Source organism: Prionailurus bengalensis, chromosome C2 (assembly GCF_016509475.1).
Source record: "Prionailurus bengalensis isolate Pbe53 chromosome C2, Fcat_Pben_1.1_paternal_pri, whole genome shotgun sequence".
Classification (NCBI taxonomy): Eukaryota; Metazoa; Chordata; class Mammalia; order Carnivora; family Felidae; genus Prionailurus; species Prionailurus bengalensis.
In genome coordinates this window covers 113,912,527-113,925,417 of record NC_057350.1, presented here as the reverse complement: position 1 = coordinate 113,925,417, position 12,891 = coordinate 113,912,527, and the positions used below count along the sequence as shown (strand labels likewise).

Here is a 12,891-nt window from a genome sequence, read left to right as displayed (position 1 = left end):
TTCCTCCATTTTGGAAGAATCAGTGACCTTTGCTTTTAATAAAATGCATCATGACAATTCCTTGAATTAGGCAATTCTGTAAATGAATTCGTATTTTTATAATACAACATATGATAATGAAGTAACTATATTCATCTCAAAATGGGTAGAACTTAAATGTGAAAGATGGAGTTTTATGCAACTTAAAAATGGTGCTTAGAGTACAGGTGAGGTAAAAGACCTTTCCTTTTGTGAACCCTAGGTCCATAGGTTGGGATCCATTGTTGATGTGTATTTCACTTTTAGACCATTACATTTGTGATTATTTCACTTTTCCAATAGAATTCAATGTGAGTCCATCAAGTACATTATAAGAAAGTCATGTCATGTCTTGCCATGCTGCATGGGAGCTCTTAGATGGCATTTCATTATTGCCTTAGCTGTAATGTCCATATGTGAGAAGTCTAATCATAACCAGCTCATAAGTGTTCCATTGCAGTTTTATGTTAACAACTTGCTTGGACCAGGACTGGTTTGGTTTTACTCTATGCTTTTTTTTTTTTTTTTTTTAAATGCAGCCTACTCTAGACTTCTTTTTAATCTTTATACATTATTGTTTTTCTCTTGTATTGTTAGTATCTCTCTCTGTTTAGTGGTGATTTTCCTGTGAAGTATAAACCTGCATAAGTCCTTAATAAAACAGACTAAAAATTGGTAGGTCTAGAAGTCATGATAGCCCCATAGCTATAAACTTGCTCAAGCCTTTTCCATCCTTCAGTAACAAAGGTAAAAACCCTCTATAGGCAAAGAAATACTGATTCCCAGTATTAGTAGCTCATCTTGTTCCTAAGTATCACTGCTCACTGAAAGGACCCCGGGCTTCTTGGATAAATGGTTGACTTTAATAAGGCACAGGGAAAGTACAAGTGAGTTGAGATGAACCAGCTGGGCAAAAAGCAAGGAAGCGCTCAGCCCAATAGGGACATGTCAAAACACAGAAACTGCTATTGGAGATACTTCTAAATTTGACAATTTGGATATCAACAGGAATGACGAGATCAAAGTACTTGGAAAAACAAACCAAATTCAGGAGTTGACAGCGATATTAAGAAAAGGAAAGCAAGGGGCGCTTGGTTGGCTCAATAGGTTAAGCATCTGACTCTTGAACTCATGGCTATGAGTTCAAACCCTGAGTTGGGCTCTGTGCTGGGCGTGCAGCCTACTTAAAAAAAAAAAAAGTGTGCGTGTTTGATGTGCCTCTGTGACTCAGTCAGCAGAGCAACTGATTCCTGATTTTGGCTCAGGTCATGATCTCATGGTTCGTGGGATTGAGCCTCTGCAGAGCCTGCTTGGGATTCTTTCTTTCTCTCTCTGCCATTCCCCTGCTCACACACACTTTCTCTCAAAATAACTAAACTTTTTTTTAAAAAAGGAGGGGGGAGTGATATTAAGAATAGGGATGACAAATGGAGGATGAAGACAGGGGGAGGCTCTTCTTTACATAATTTCAGCTAGAAAATGTAGAATGAATGATAGAAAGTCACCATTTTTCAGCCTCAGTGTAATAACTGATGAGGACACAGTCTTCAGTAGTTACAAAAAGCCAGTCGATAAAAGGCTATGGGAGAACAGGATGTTCTAGTCTAAAAGTATCACTCTCAGATCATTTAGAATACTAAAGGAAAAAATTGATCCTTTTCAGCAGGGATATCTAGCTGTCACTGAATGATCAGACTTACCCCAAGTGGGATAAGTTGACATTATGATTTATTTAGATGTATACAACGTGCCCTGTCAAAAAGCTGATCATGGATGAACAATCAGAGTGTGGATCATTCTGTAAAACAACTTGCCTAGATTCTAAAAAAATGAATGTCATGAAAAGTGAACAAACATGATTGGGTGGGAGGGAGCAGTCTAGATCAAAGGAGGCCAAAGAGAAATAATGTGTAATGTGTGGTTATGATTGGAGATTGAGGGAGTAGAGGATAGAGCTATAATAATTGTTTTGGGACAGTTGTGTAAATCTGAATATAGGCCCTGTGTTAGTATTTTTGAGTTAATCTTTCTAGGTGTGATGATGGTATGGTTAAGCAGGAGAATATCCTTACTCTTCTGAGTTGCATATCGAAGTATTTAGGATGGGAGGGTCATAATGCCTGCAGCACATTTTGGAAGAGGTTCAGTAGAAGTAAAAGAAAGTATATGTGTGCGTATATATATGCTTGTGTATTATACTTTTAGGATGATATATATTACAGTATATGTGCATACACACGTGTATGCATATGCACATGTGCATGTGATATATGTGGGTGTATTAGTTTTGAGGGAAGAATCCTGAGCTCAGTGCCTGACACACAGCAGGTACTCAACAGTCTCTTAGACACATCTGTTACCCTGCTGCCTGTTTTCCTCTGTTAACCTTTGGAAGCTTTTCTACCTATCCTTAAATTGCATTTTCTTATTCTATTCTTTGCCATCTTCTTTCCTCTTTCTACCTAGTTTTCTAAGCCAAAATAATCTTCGTTTAGAACACTGTTGAAAACCATCATCAGTAAAGTGAACTGCCTATAAAATATTCCTTGGGCGCTTATTATCATGCAGTGTTGTTGGTATTGTGGGTGCATCCTGCCCCCCTTGGAGCTCAGTGTCTGCTCCTGGACCCCGAGCAGCCTCATCTACTTCCCCTCTGCACAGTGGACCCCCACTTTCTGCACTTCTGGCTCACTCACGGCCCTGGGTGTTGAGGAGGCAGATTGATTCACCTCCACTGGGAAGAGCTTTTCCCTCAACCGAGTCCATTGTGCCTTGCGTTAGCTGCCACTGTGCCTCGCGTCTTATAGCGACAACTGCCATTCATTGGGAACTTTACCTTGTACCGGACACAGGCGATGCTAATTGCTTTTTGAAGTATTTTCTCTTTTTCAGGGACTGTTTCCTACTTTGAGAAGAATTTATGTAACCTAAGGTAAAGCACAGTAAAAAGAACACAGTGCTGACTGGACAGCCAGAGCCACCTGCGTCTACCTTTGTGCTCCTCCCTGGCTGTCTGCCTCCCTCTGCCCAGAGGGAACCCTGTCTTGAGTTCTGTGTTTTTCATTTCTGCCCTTTAAACAGATGACTGTAATCCATACAAGCATATATATTGCATTCTAAAATTGTTCATGCTATATACTGTCTTCCAGGACTTTTTAAAAATCCCCAGCTCAGCATTATGTGTCTCTAGTTTATCACTTTAGAAAAGGAATTGGAAGTACTTGAAAAGATGAGCATTCACTTACCCTCTAGCCAAGCATCTTAATTCCTAAGTATATGCCCTAAAAACCTTTTATAGAAGCATATTGAGAAACATGTACAAGTGTTTCTTGAAACATAGAAAGTGATAGAGCAAAAATGTGGGCATTGGCTCAAATGATTATTGGTAGGAGAATGTGTAAAAGAAAAACATAGTGTAATTTTATGCAACACTGAATGAATGAACTACAGCTATGTACTTTTGAATAAATGCTCATGTTGTTCTGATAAAAGTAATCCCACTTTATAGTTGAAGAAACGGATGTCTAGAGAGCCTGAATAAATTGTCCAGGATGTTACAACTAGCATGTTGTAGAAGTGAGATTCGAATCCAGGTCAGTGTCATTCCAAGGCCTTACCTGCTAGGGTTGTATTGTTTCCTGTTGAAAAGACGTGTTTTTGTTGGTTTGTCTGTTCTGCATGGAGAGAGAGCTTTGTATTTTGACCTGACTTGGCAAATGTTTCATAGTGTGAATTGTATAAATTTCTGATGAATGACCTAAAACATTCTTATATTGCACAGGAAGAAAGCAGGTGAAGGGAGCTTAGTGGCTTGAGCAAATTCCTGAGGTAGAAACCAGAGCACTCACACGGGCAGCTCAGCTCCTCCGAGCCCTCACTGCCTGCAGCATTTAACCTTCTGGTCTTACCTTGGTTTCAGGCCTCCCTTCTAGGACGTGGCTGGGAGAGGCCTGGCAGATAGATACTACCTCAGCATAACTAATACAGCTGATCCTGCTCCCCCTTTTCTCAGCCAGGTTCCGCTGTTGCTCTCCTGGTGGAGAGCAGAGGCCTCTCCTCAGCTGTGTGACTCTTACCTAGAACATAAGTGTGTCCGGCCTACAGTAGCAAAAGTGCCAGCAAGCTTTCTTCTGGTTTTTGGATGTCACTGACATGAGTAGCTTGTGGAAAAAGTGCAGGTGTATTTGTGTGCATGGGGCGGGGGACGTGGGGAAGGCAAAACAGTAGATATTTGGTGCCTCAGGCAAATCAGTGTTTATTATAAACGTAGATTATTGTGCTACTTAGATATTTTGGCCCATTCGAACAAAACAGATAAAAGTGGAAGCTTTACTACTTAGCTATCCCCTTGAGCTTTTCCTTGCCCGTGCCTTTCCTTTTCAGTGCTGGAAGAAGCTCTGAGCTAGGTACATACGTGTTTTCTCTCTGTCCCAGTAAATCTCAAATGGCTTCTGGTCCTTTTAAACTGGTGGGGGCTACTGGCAAGGGTCTGCAAACATCACTGACTGAGTTTTGTCAAGCACTACGTAGGACCAGCAGGAATACCAGGGTGAATTTGCTTTCCTGCTGTCCCCACAGTGATGTTGTAGCCCAGTTTTGTAAAGATATAAAACTCACTGAGGCAAAAGTACTTGTAGCTCTGTCTGTGGCTGTCCTTCTCTAGCATCTTTGTGTGGCTGCCCCCTGTCGGTCCGCGTTAAAACATCACCTTCTAGGGGGGCCCTTCTCTGTTCATGACATCTGACACAGCCAAGCTCCTACCTAGCACCTGCCAGCCGCCCACCATGTTTTATTTTCTTCATACATGTCTTTGTTATTTAAAATAATATTTGGAGCGCCTGGGTGGCTCAGTCAGTTGAGCATCCGACTTCAGCTCAGGTTATGGTCTCACGGTTCGTGAGTTCAAGCCCTGCGTCGGGGTCTGTGCTGACAGCTCAGGGCCTGGAACCTGCTTCGGATTCTGTGTCTCCTTCTCTCTCTGCTCCTTCCCTGCTCACACTGTCTCTCTCTCTCTCTCAAAAATAAAGATTAAAAAAAATAAATAAATAATATTTAATTTTCAACTTACTGTCTCCATCACCCCCTTAAAGGTAACCTTCATGAGAACAGGACTTAATTTTCTTATTCACTGCTAAATTAGTTATTTACCTGGCAGACAGTAAAAGTTCAATAGATACTTAGTGAATTTACGAATTTTGGTTAAATTGAGTTGATTTACTTAACTGTCAAATTATGAGTCTGTTTAGAACCTCTAGATTTTTAAAGTTTCTATCTGCAAGAGGTTAAAATGTACAGATAGCTTTTTAAATCTTTGGGGAATAAAATCGGACCTACATAATCTTTAATTTGTGAAATATTCTTATGCAAAGTTGATGCAAGTTTGACTTGATAAATTTTAATTTTGTTACTTTTAATCATATTAGTAATTTTCCTTAAACTCCATAAGTGAAACAAAAGGCGAGAGGGTAAAAAGCTATGTGTACCTGAATGCTCTGTCCTCTTTCCCATATGCCACCTCTGGCCATTATGTACCCTGAATCCTATTTTCGTCATTCTCCTGCTTTCTTGTTTTATAGTGTTCTGCAATGTCTGTGTTCCTAAAAGTAAGTGTGAATCTGTGGTATGTATGTGTATGAAATTGTGATTTTGTTTTTTTTAAAAGCCTTATATTATCTTTTAGCGATTTAACCTTATCTTATCACATATCATCCATGGTATTGAGTATTGCTGTAAATTATTTGTCTTGGTGACTGTGACTAATTTCCTGTGTTTAGGATGTTTCTAGGCTTTTGCTCTTGTAAACTTGGCTGAGACGTATATCCATAGTTTATCTTGATGAACATAGGAAAGATTTTCTTGTAGGTATAAATCTAGAAGTGAAATTGCAAATTCATGTGGTATAGGAATGTCAAAATAATGGAAACAGTGCCAACTATGGTCCAAAGTGATTGCACCAGTTTATACCCCTATTAAGAATGTGTAATGATCCTGTCGATACATATCCTCTTCAACATTTCGTATTCTCAGATTTTTAAAGTGTTGTTTATGATGTGATACTATATTGTGGCCTTGATTTGCATTTCCATGATAACTGATGATATGGGCATCTCTTCATATAATGATTATTTCCATAAAATGTCTAGTCATTATCTTCTCATTTTTATGTTGGGTTGTTTATGCTATTATTGATTTGTAGAAATTCTTCAAATAGTGTTGATAATCTGCTTTGTTAGGTGTATATATGGTGAAATACATTTCCTAGATTATAACTTGTCTTTTCACTTTGAAGGTGTATTTTGATAAACAAAAGTTACAGATTTTAATATAGTCAAATTATTTTTGTTTTGAGTTAGTGTTTTTAGTATCCAAAGAAAATTTTTCTATCTCAAAGTCTAAAATAATAGTTCTCACAATATGGTCTGTTAGACCGTGGGGTTCCTTGACACCCTTTCACGGGGGCCATGAAGTCAACCCATCTTGAAAAGAATACTAACATGTTACTTGCCTTTTTTACTCATTGTCTTGACATTTGTATGAATGGTGCAAAAGCCAGGGTATGTAAAATACTTGAGCACCAATCAGGGCCATGCACATATCTGTTCTATAGTCACTGCATACCTTACTGCTATGAATTCTTAGTAACCAGGAGAAGAAAAGGCCAAGTGCACTTTACAGTGTTCTTGATGAAGGAATATATATTGTTAATTTGGTTATATCTTACCCTTTAAATATGTGTCCTTTAAACATTGTACATGACAGAATAGGAATTGTTCATGAAGCTTCTGTCTTATTTGGTGGTTGTCTAGAGGAACAACACTTGAGTGATTAAGCCATGTGAGCCATGAACAATGAATTAGATGCTTTTTGCTGGAACACCATTTTTTACTTGAAAGAATGACACACAGACTATAGTAATTCAGACTGACTTGGGTATTTGGTGACATTTTCTCAAAAATGGATGAGCTGAACCTTCATCAACAGAAGAAAATAGCACTGCCCAGTACTTAGAGATCAGTGTCAATATTAAGACCATTTTTTTAATTTTTATATAATAAAGAGTATACATCTGAATGACAGTACATCTCCAAATGACTTGATTATGTGATGTTATAAAATCTAGCACAGGTCAAAGATTCATTTAAAGACTAAGAGGGGTGTGTGGGTGGCTCAGTCAGTTAAGACTTAGACTCACATCATGATCTCCCAGTTCGTGAGTTCGAGCCCTGCGTTGGGCTCTGTGCTGACAGCTCAGAGCCTGGAGCCTGCTTCGGATTCTGTGTCTCCCTCTCTCTCTCTGCCCCTCCCCCGCTTACACTCTGTCTTTCTCTATAATAAATAAAGATAAAAAGAAATTCAAAGACTAAGTTAGACTAAAGGATTTTAATGCAAAAAGAATATTCATTGATAAGGATTTAGGTTCTACATTGCAGACAACCTTTAAGAAACAACCACTTTTTGAGATTTGTTGTGGTACCAAAGAAAAAAATCCAGAAGGCTATTAAAATACTTCTTTCTTTTCCTATTACATATCTGTGTGAGGTGAGATTTTCTTTAATATACTTTAATTAAAACTACATTTTGAAACTGATTGAATGAAGCAGTGGATATGAGAATCTGTCCTAGTTCAGATATTAAAGAGGCAAGCAAAAAGGTAGAATAATACCACCTTTCCAATTAAAGCTTTTTTAAATAAATTATTGTTTTATAAAAAATGTGTTATTCCTGTTAACAGTTGACACCTTTTAAAATGAATTACAAATATAAATTCAACAATTTTAGTATCTATTATAGTAAATATGGTTAGCTAGAACTTATACAGATGAAAGCTCTTTGGGCTTCTGAATATTGCAAAGAGGATCTTGAGACCAGAAGATGAGAATTCCTGGCTAAGATATATTTTACTGTATTTTCTAATAAGAATTTTGGGGTGTTAGTTTGCTTATTTTGATGTTAGGCCTTAATTTATCATGTACTGGATGGTCTGTAAATACCAAAAAAAAAGGATACCACACTTTTATAAAGATAATTAAATTTTAAAAATAGGTAAAACTTCACAGTCTATCATTGTAACTCCTACAGATTGAATATCTTTAATTTTACTTTTTTTCTTGAGTTTTTGATAAGGTTGTCTATTTATTTGGTTATTCATGCATCCATGAAGTATGTGAATTAAGCAAATAATAACCTTCATGTCGTTTTCTCACCTCTGTCTGTCTAGGACTACCACTGTGTGGCTCAGGGCTCTGAGTCCCTTGATTGCCAGGTCTCTAGCTATCAGGCCCACAGGTCTGGCCGGGAAGGACAGGTTTGCTTGTTCAGTGGACATACGTTAATAGATACTTGCTACTTGTGTGTTGGTACATTACCCGGTTTTCTGTTGAAGTGATAGGAGGTGAATTGGGAGAAGTATTCATGTTCCCTTATTTGCGATTTCTTATTTGGCCCTGTGAGTATCAGATACTAACTGAAGAAATTTCCTGTGAGGTTTTATTTAATCTTTCCAGTACTATCTCTAACATAATCGGTTATTAGCAAGGATGGGGGAGATATTTTTTTTTTTTTTTTTGAATAGCTGCTCTGTGCCAGATATGAACATGTCTCAATTACTGTCTTAGCAGCTCTGTGGGGCGATAGCTTTATTGTGATGTTATATTGGTTATGGAACAGAGGAGGATCATAGAGGCAAAAGAGCTGAGAAGCAGGCGTAGCTCAAGGTCACGGTAGATTCAAAGTCAGCTGGCCTGCTGCATTCAGAGGCCCTGCTTTTTCTACCATATAAGATTGCCTCTATAAAAATCTGAGTCCCCATAATATTGACTATATTTTATGCAGTGTGATTGTTGCCACTGTTGTGTAAACAGCTAGTAAAGAGGCTCAGCAGTCCTGTGCTCTTTCACATCTCCAACTTATGTTTATGTATAAATTATAATTTTTATTGGGCACATTCATCTTGTTAGATCAGAGGTAAGATATGGGATAGGTGAGAGGGTACTGGATTTGAAGCCAGATGGCCTTTTCCTTTAAGACCCATCGTAGGCCTTCATTAGCTGTGTTGTGTTGTTTGAGTCGATGAACCTCCCTGGACCCTAGTTTCTTAACTGAATAGAGCCAGCAATTTAAGGTATTTCCCAGTGTAATTTGGCTGCTGGAGACACCAGTGTTTTTTTTAATTTCATCCAGTCTTGATAATATCTATGCAAAGCTTTAAAAGCAGAGGGCTGTATCTATGGGGGTTCATTGGAATTGTTATTTACAAGTCTTGGATTTCACTGTCATATAAAAGTTATGTAAAATACCATTAAAGGTTTTTTTGCATCACCCTTGACTTCTGGGACTGCCTTTTGAGACTGTCTCTCTCTTGCTTTTTTTATTAGATTGAGTCATATAAAATTGTTAATAATTGGCTTTTTTTTTGCCTACAAAAATGGAAGTTTCATATGGTTAGTATAATACATTTAATAGGTATTAGTAAGATTGCATATGAATGGCTAACAAAAAAAAATCTATGTAATTTATAGGGCATATAGCCAAATGTAAGTAAGTCTAGATCTTGGTTATGTTTTTTAAAACCAACTTTTACTCTGGATTTTCTTTCTCAGATGATCTTGATTACATGTGGTAATCCCTATCAGCAGTGAACTGTTTTGTGTTGAAGCACCAAAGGTGAAGAAATGTTTTCCCCTATAATGGGTGGGGCTGATGTGGAAAGCTGTCTAGAACAGAAGGAGAACTACAGATATAGAGAGATTCTGCCCCCCCCCCCCCAATGGGTGCTATCTTTAAGAGGGAAAACTGGCAAGAAAGTTGGTAGGTGTAAAAATGAATTAGAAGAAGACTTAAGAGGTTGCGTTTTATTCATTTAGAGAGTCATTTATTAAGAAGAGTTATAGCTTTTTAAAATCACTACATTTTGTGACTTCTAAAATATTTTTGATGGCAGAGTAGGGAGACACTTGTGGTTTGTAAATTATCCTATCACTGCCTTCTTTCAGTTACAGTATGCTTAGAATTTCTCCAATAAATGGAGCTCTTATAAAGCTTTTTTGGCTGGGAAGTATAAGGAGTGGGTTCTCGGCACAAGTTGTAACTTATTCTAAGCATTAGTTTTAAAATTATCTGTCAGTCTTGGGGCGCCTGGGTGGCTCAGTCGGCTAAGCGTCCGACTTCAGCTCAGGTCATGATCTCACAGTTCGTGGGTTCGAGCCCCGCGTCGGGCTCTGTGCTGACAGCTCAGAGCCTGGAGCCTGTTTCAGATTCTGTGTCTCCCTCTCTCTCTGACCCTCCCCCGTTCATGCTCTGTCTCTCTCTGTCTCAAAAATAAATAAACGTTAAAAAAAAAAATTAAAAAAAATTATCTGTCAGTCTAGATTTTATGAAATTTATTACACAGTTTCTAGAAAAAACAAGCAAAAATAAGCTGCACAAATTACGTTCTTTGTCCTTGCCGTCCACAAATTAAAACCAAAAAACTTCTGAATACTTGATATTTAAATGTTTGGGAAATCTCAGACGAAACCAGACATTAAGAGTCAATATATGAAAAACAAAACCTTAAATATTAAAAAAAACTAAAATAGCAACTATGAGGCTTATTTATTCCTGTGTCTTCCCTGTGAAAATTAGTTGTGAGTCACCATTAAATCTACATGAGCAGCTCAGGTGTTTAGGTTTCAGAGAAGACTTCACATCCTTCCTTGCATGAAGTATTTTACCTTTGGTTTCAGTTTTTGTGAGTTTGTGGCAGTTTGCTCTCTTAAACCAAAGCTGCTTTGCCTTTTTTTCTCTTCAGCATTTCATTTCTTTATCGGACTCCCTTAGCTTGGAAGATTACATCATAGCCGAGCTATATCCTTGCTCCTTAACATATCCCGAACGGATTTTAACCCACTGTCCACACACACACACACAAACACTGTCTTATGTTTTACAAGCCTTAAGTTTACAAATTAAAAAACAAAACAAAACAGGGATTTCTTAAAGTCTAATGTGTGAGCCCATGGAAGAAAATCCTGCTTCATGCAATTAAAAGGCACATTTACAGGGAAAAGTTAATTGGACTTAGTTTAGTTTTTGAACCTGGAAAAGTCAGATCTCACTGATAAATCTGTCACTTATCGTTTAATCCATGAGAAAAAAACAATTTAGGACATCATGAGCACAACCAGCCATTTCACATTGGAATCACAAATATTCTTTAAATATACTCTGCACTGAATGGACCGTTTTTACTTACCAATTTTTCCAGCCTCCTGTCGTCTCCGTAGGCAAGACTGGATCAACAATGGAGTGTAACATCTGATGTTGAGGGAAATAGATTTAGCTTTCTGCTTGGGCTGCTCGTGTTGACCAGTGAGGAAATGCTATATCAGCTCTCAGACCAAAACATTTAAAGTACTCTATGAAATGCTGACATCTTGCCAAAGGCCTGAATGTCAAGTACTACAGATGCCCAGTCCTCTTTGGAACCCAGCTCTACTATGTGCTTGTGTAAGTGTAAGCACTTTATGCTTAGGGTTGCAAATTAGCAAGGCGTGGTATGAAACTGGGTACAGAGAGAGAGGGGAGAGCAACAGAGCAAGCGAGAGCTCCAGTCAGCAGGAGGCTAGATCTTTCCCATGCCTAGCTGTGACCTCTTCCTGGGAAGCTGTTGTAAGAATAGCTTCTGTGTTTATTGGGAAGGATTTTCAAATTGTACTTCACATGGCTTCAACTAAACTCCATGAAACTTGTTGGAAAATCAAAAAATAGTTGAGAGTAAAATAGACCAGAACACTTGCCACTTTCAGTTAGCAGAGGGGAGAGGGGGAGGGCTTTGCAAGTAGGCAGATCACCTAGGAGTCTTGATCAGCCAAGGCCAAGATCGGTGTCAAGTGAGGAGAGAGATTGAAAGGTGATGCCATCTCCTTTGGACCTGTGTGATTGACCATTCTACCTGGACCCAGTTCTAGGGGGTCGATTGGCGGGGCCTGGTCTACTCTGTTATCCTCACACATTCCCAACCTTGAATTGAGGCTCTTGTGACTTTAATCTTTCTTTATGTTACCCCTTCCTCTTAAATCTGGTTTCCAAGCACCCTGTTTGACCCCAGTTTCTGGATTCCTTCGTCATTTAACAAATTGTTGCTGGGATTTGTTATTCTTACATAGCACTCTCTATTAATGCAGTCATCTCAGGAGGAAGGGGGCCAGAGTCTCCTCTATTCTATCCACTTTGAACATTTACTCATTTTACCGATTTTTCTCTTTTTCTTAGGGCAGCAGGCTCATTATCAATCATACTTATTTTAATTATCACACAAAAATAAAACCACCTCCCTCAAAGTTCTCTCTGACTTAAGCCCTTTTTTTAGGTACTACTGTCTATTAGTCAATGAAGCTATAAACCATTAAATTATAGCTTGATCTCATCTGCTCATACCCAATCACCAAAGCCTGATGATTTTCTTAACACCTAAATATTTCTTGTTTATGATTCCTATTAAGCTTGTATTCCCTACCCCAGTCTACTTACTCCCCAGTGCCTTCCCTCCAGTCACCCATGAGAGGGATCTCTCTAAAATACAAGTATAGCCACGTCCCTTGGCTCCTTGTCACTTACAAGGTAAGTTCATCCTGTTGAATCTGGCAGATTTAGTGCTCTTTGATTGGACATTTTGCATCTTCTTCCACTACTTACCTTGAGCTTTATATTACTGTCTGCTTGTTCCAACTCCCTACAATACCTATGGTCTTTGTCTTCTTGCTTGGGCTTATGCTTTGCCCTCTCCCTGGAATACCTCTCTTCTCTTTTTTCCTGGGACATCCTAAGTTTAAAACCTGTTTTAAAAATTTCAGCTCAGGGCACCTGGGTGGCTCAGTCGGATAAGCGTCCGAC

The 12,891-nt window shown here is 38.6% G+C and overlaps 2 protein-coding genes across 9 annotated transcripts in view; one reads left to right on the top strand and one right to left on the bottom strand.

Annotated features, from left to right (window-relative positions):
* Positions 1–12,891, top strand: part of MED12L (mediator complex subunit 12L) — a 338,137-nt gene that overhangs the window by 142,224 nt on the left and 183,022 nt on the right. The gene's annotated exons all lie outside the window — the stretch shown is intronic.
* P2RY14 (purinergic receptor P2Y14) overlaps positions 1–12,891 on the bottom strand; it is a 57,105-nt gene that overhangs the window by 14,823 nt on the left and 29,391 nt on the right. Inside the window, exon 1 of one of the 3 annotated variants that reach the window (XM_043595123.1) lies at positions 11,252–12,848. The exons of the other annotated variants lie outside the window; for them this stretch is intronic. The gene's annotated coding sequence lies outside the window, so the exon portion shown is untranslated. Of the gene's footprint in view, positions 1–11,251; positions 12,849–12,891 lie in introns of those variants that run through there. 3 annotated transcript variants of the gene reach the window in all.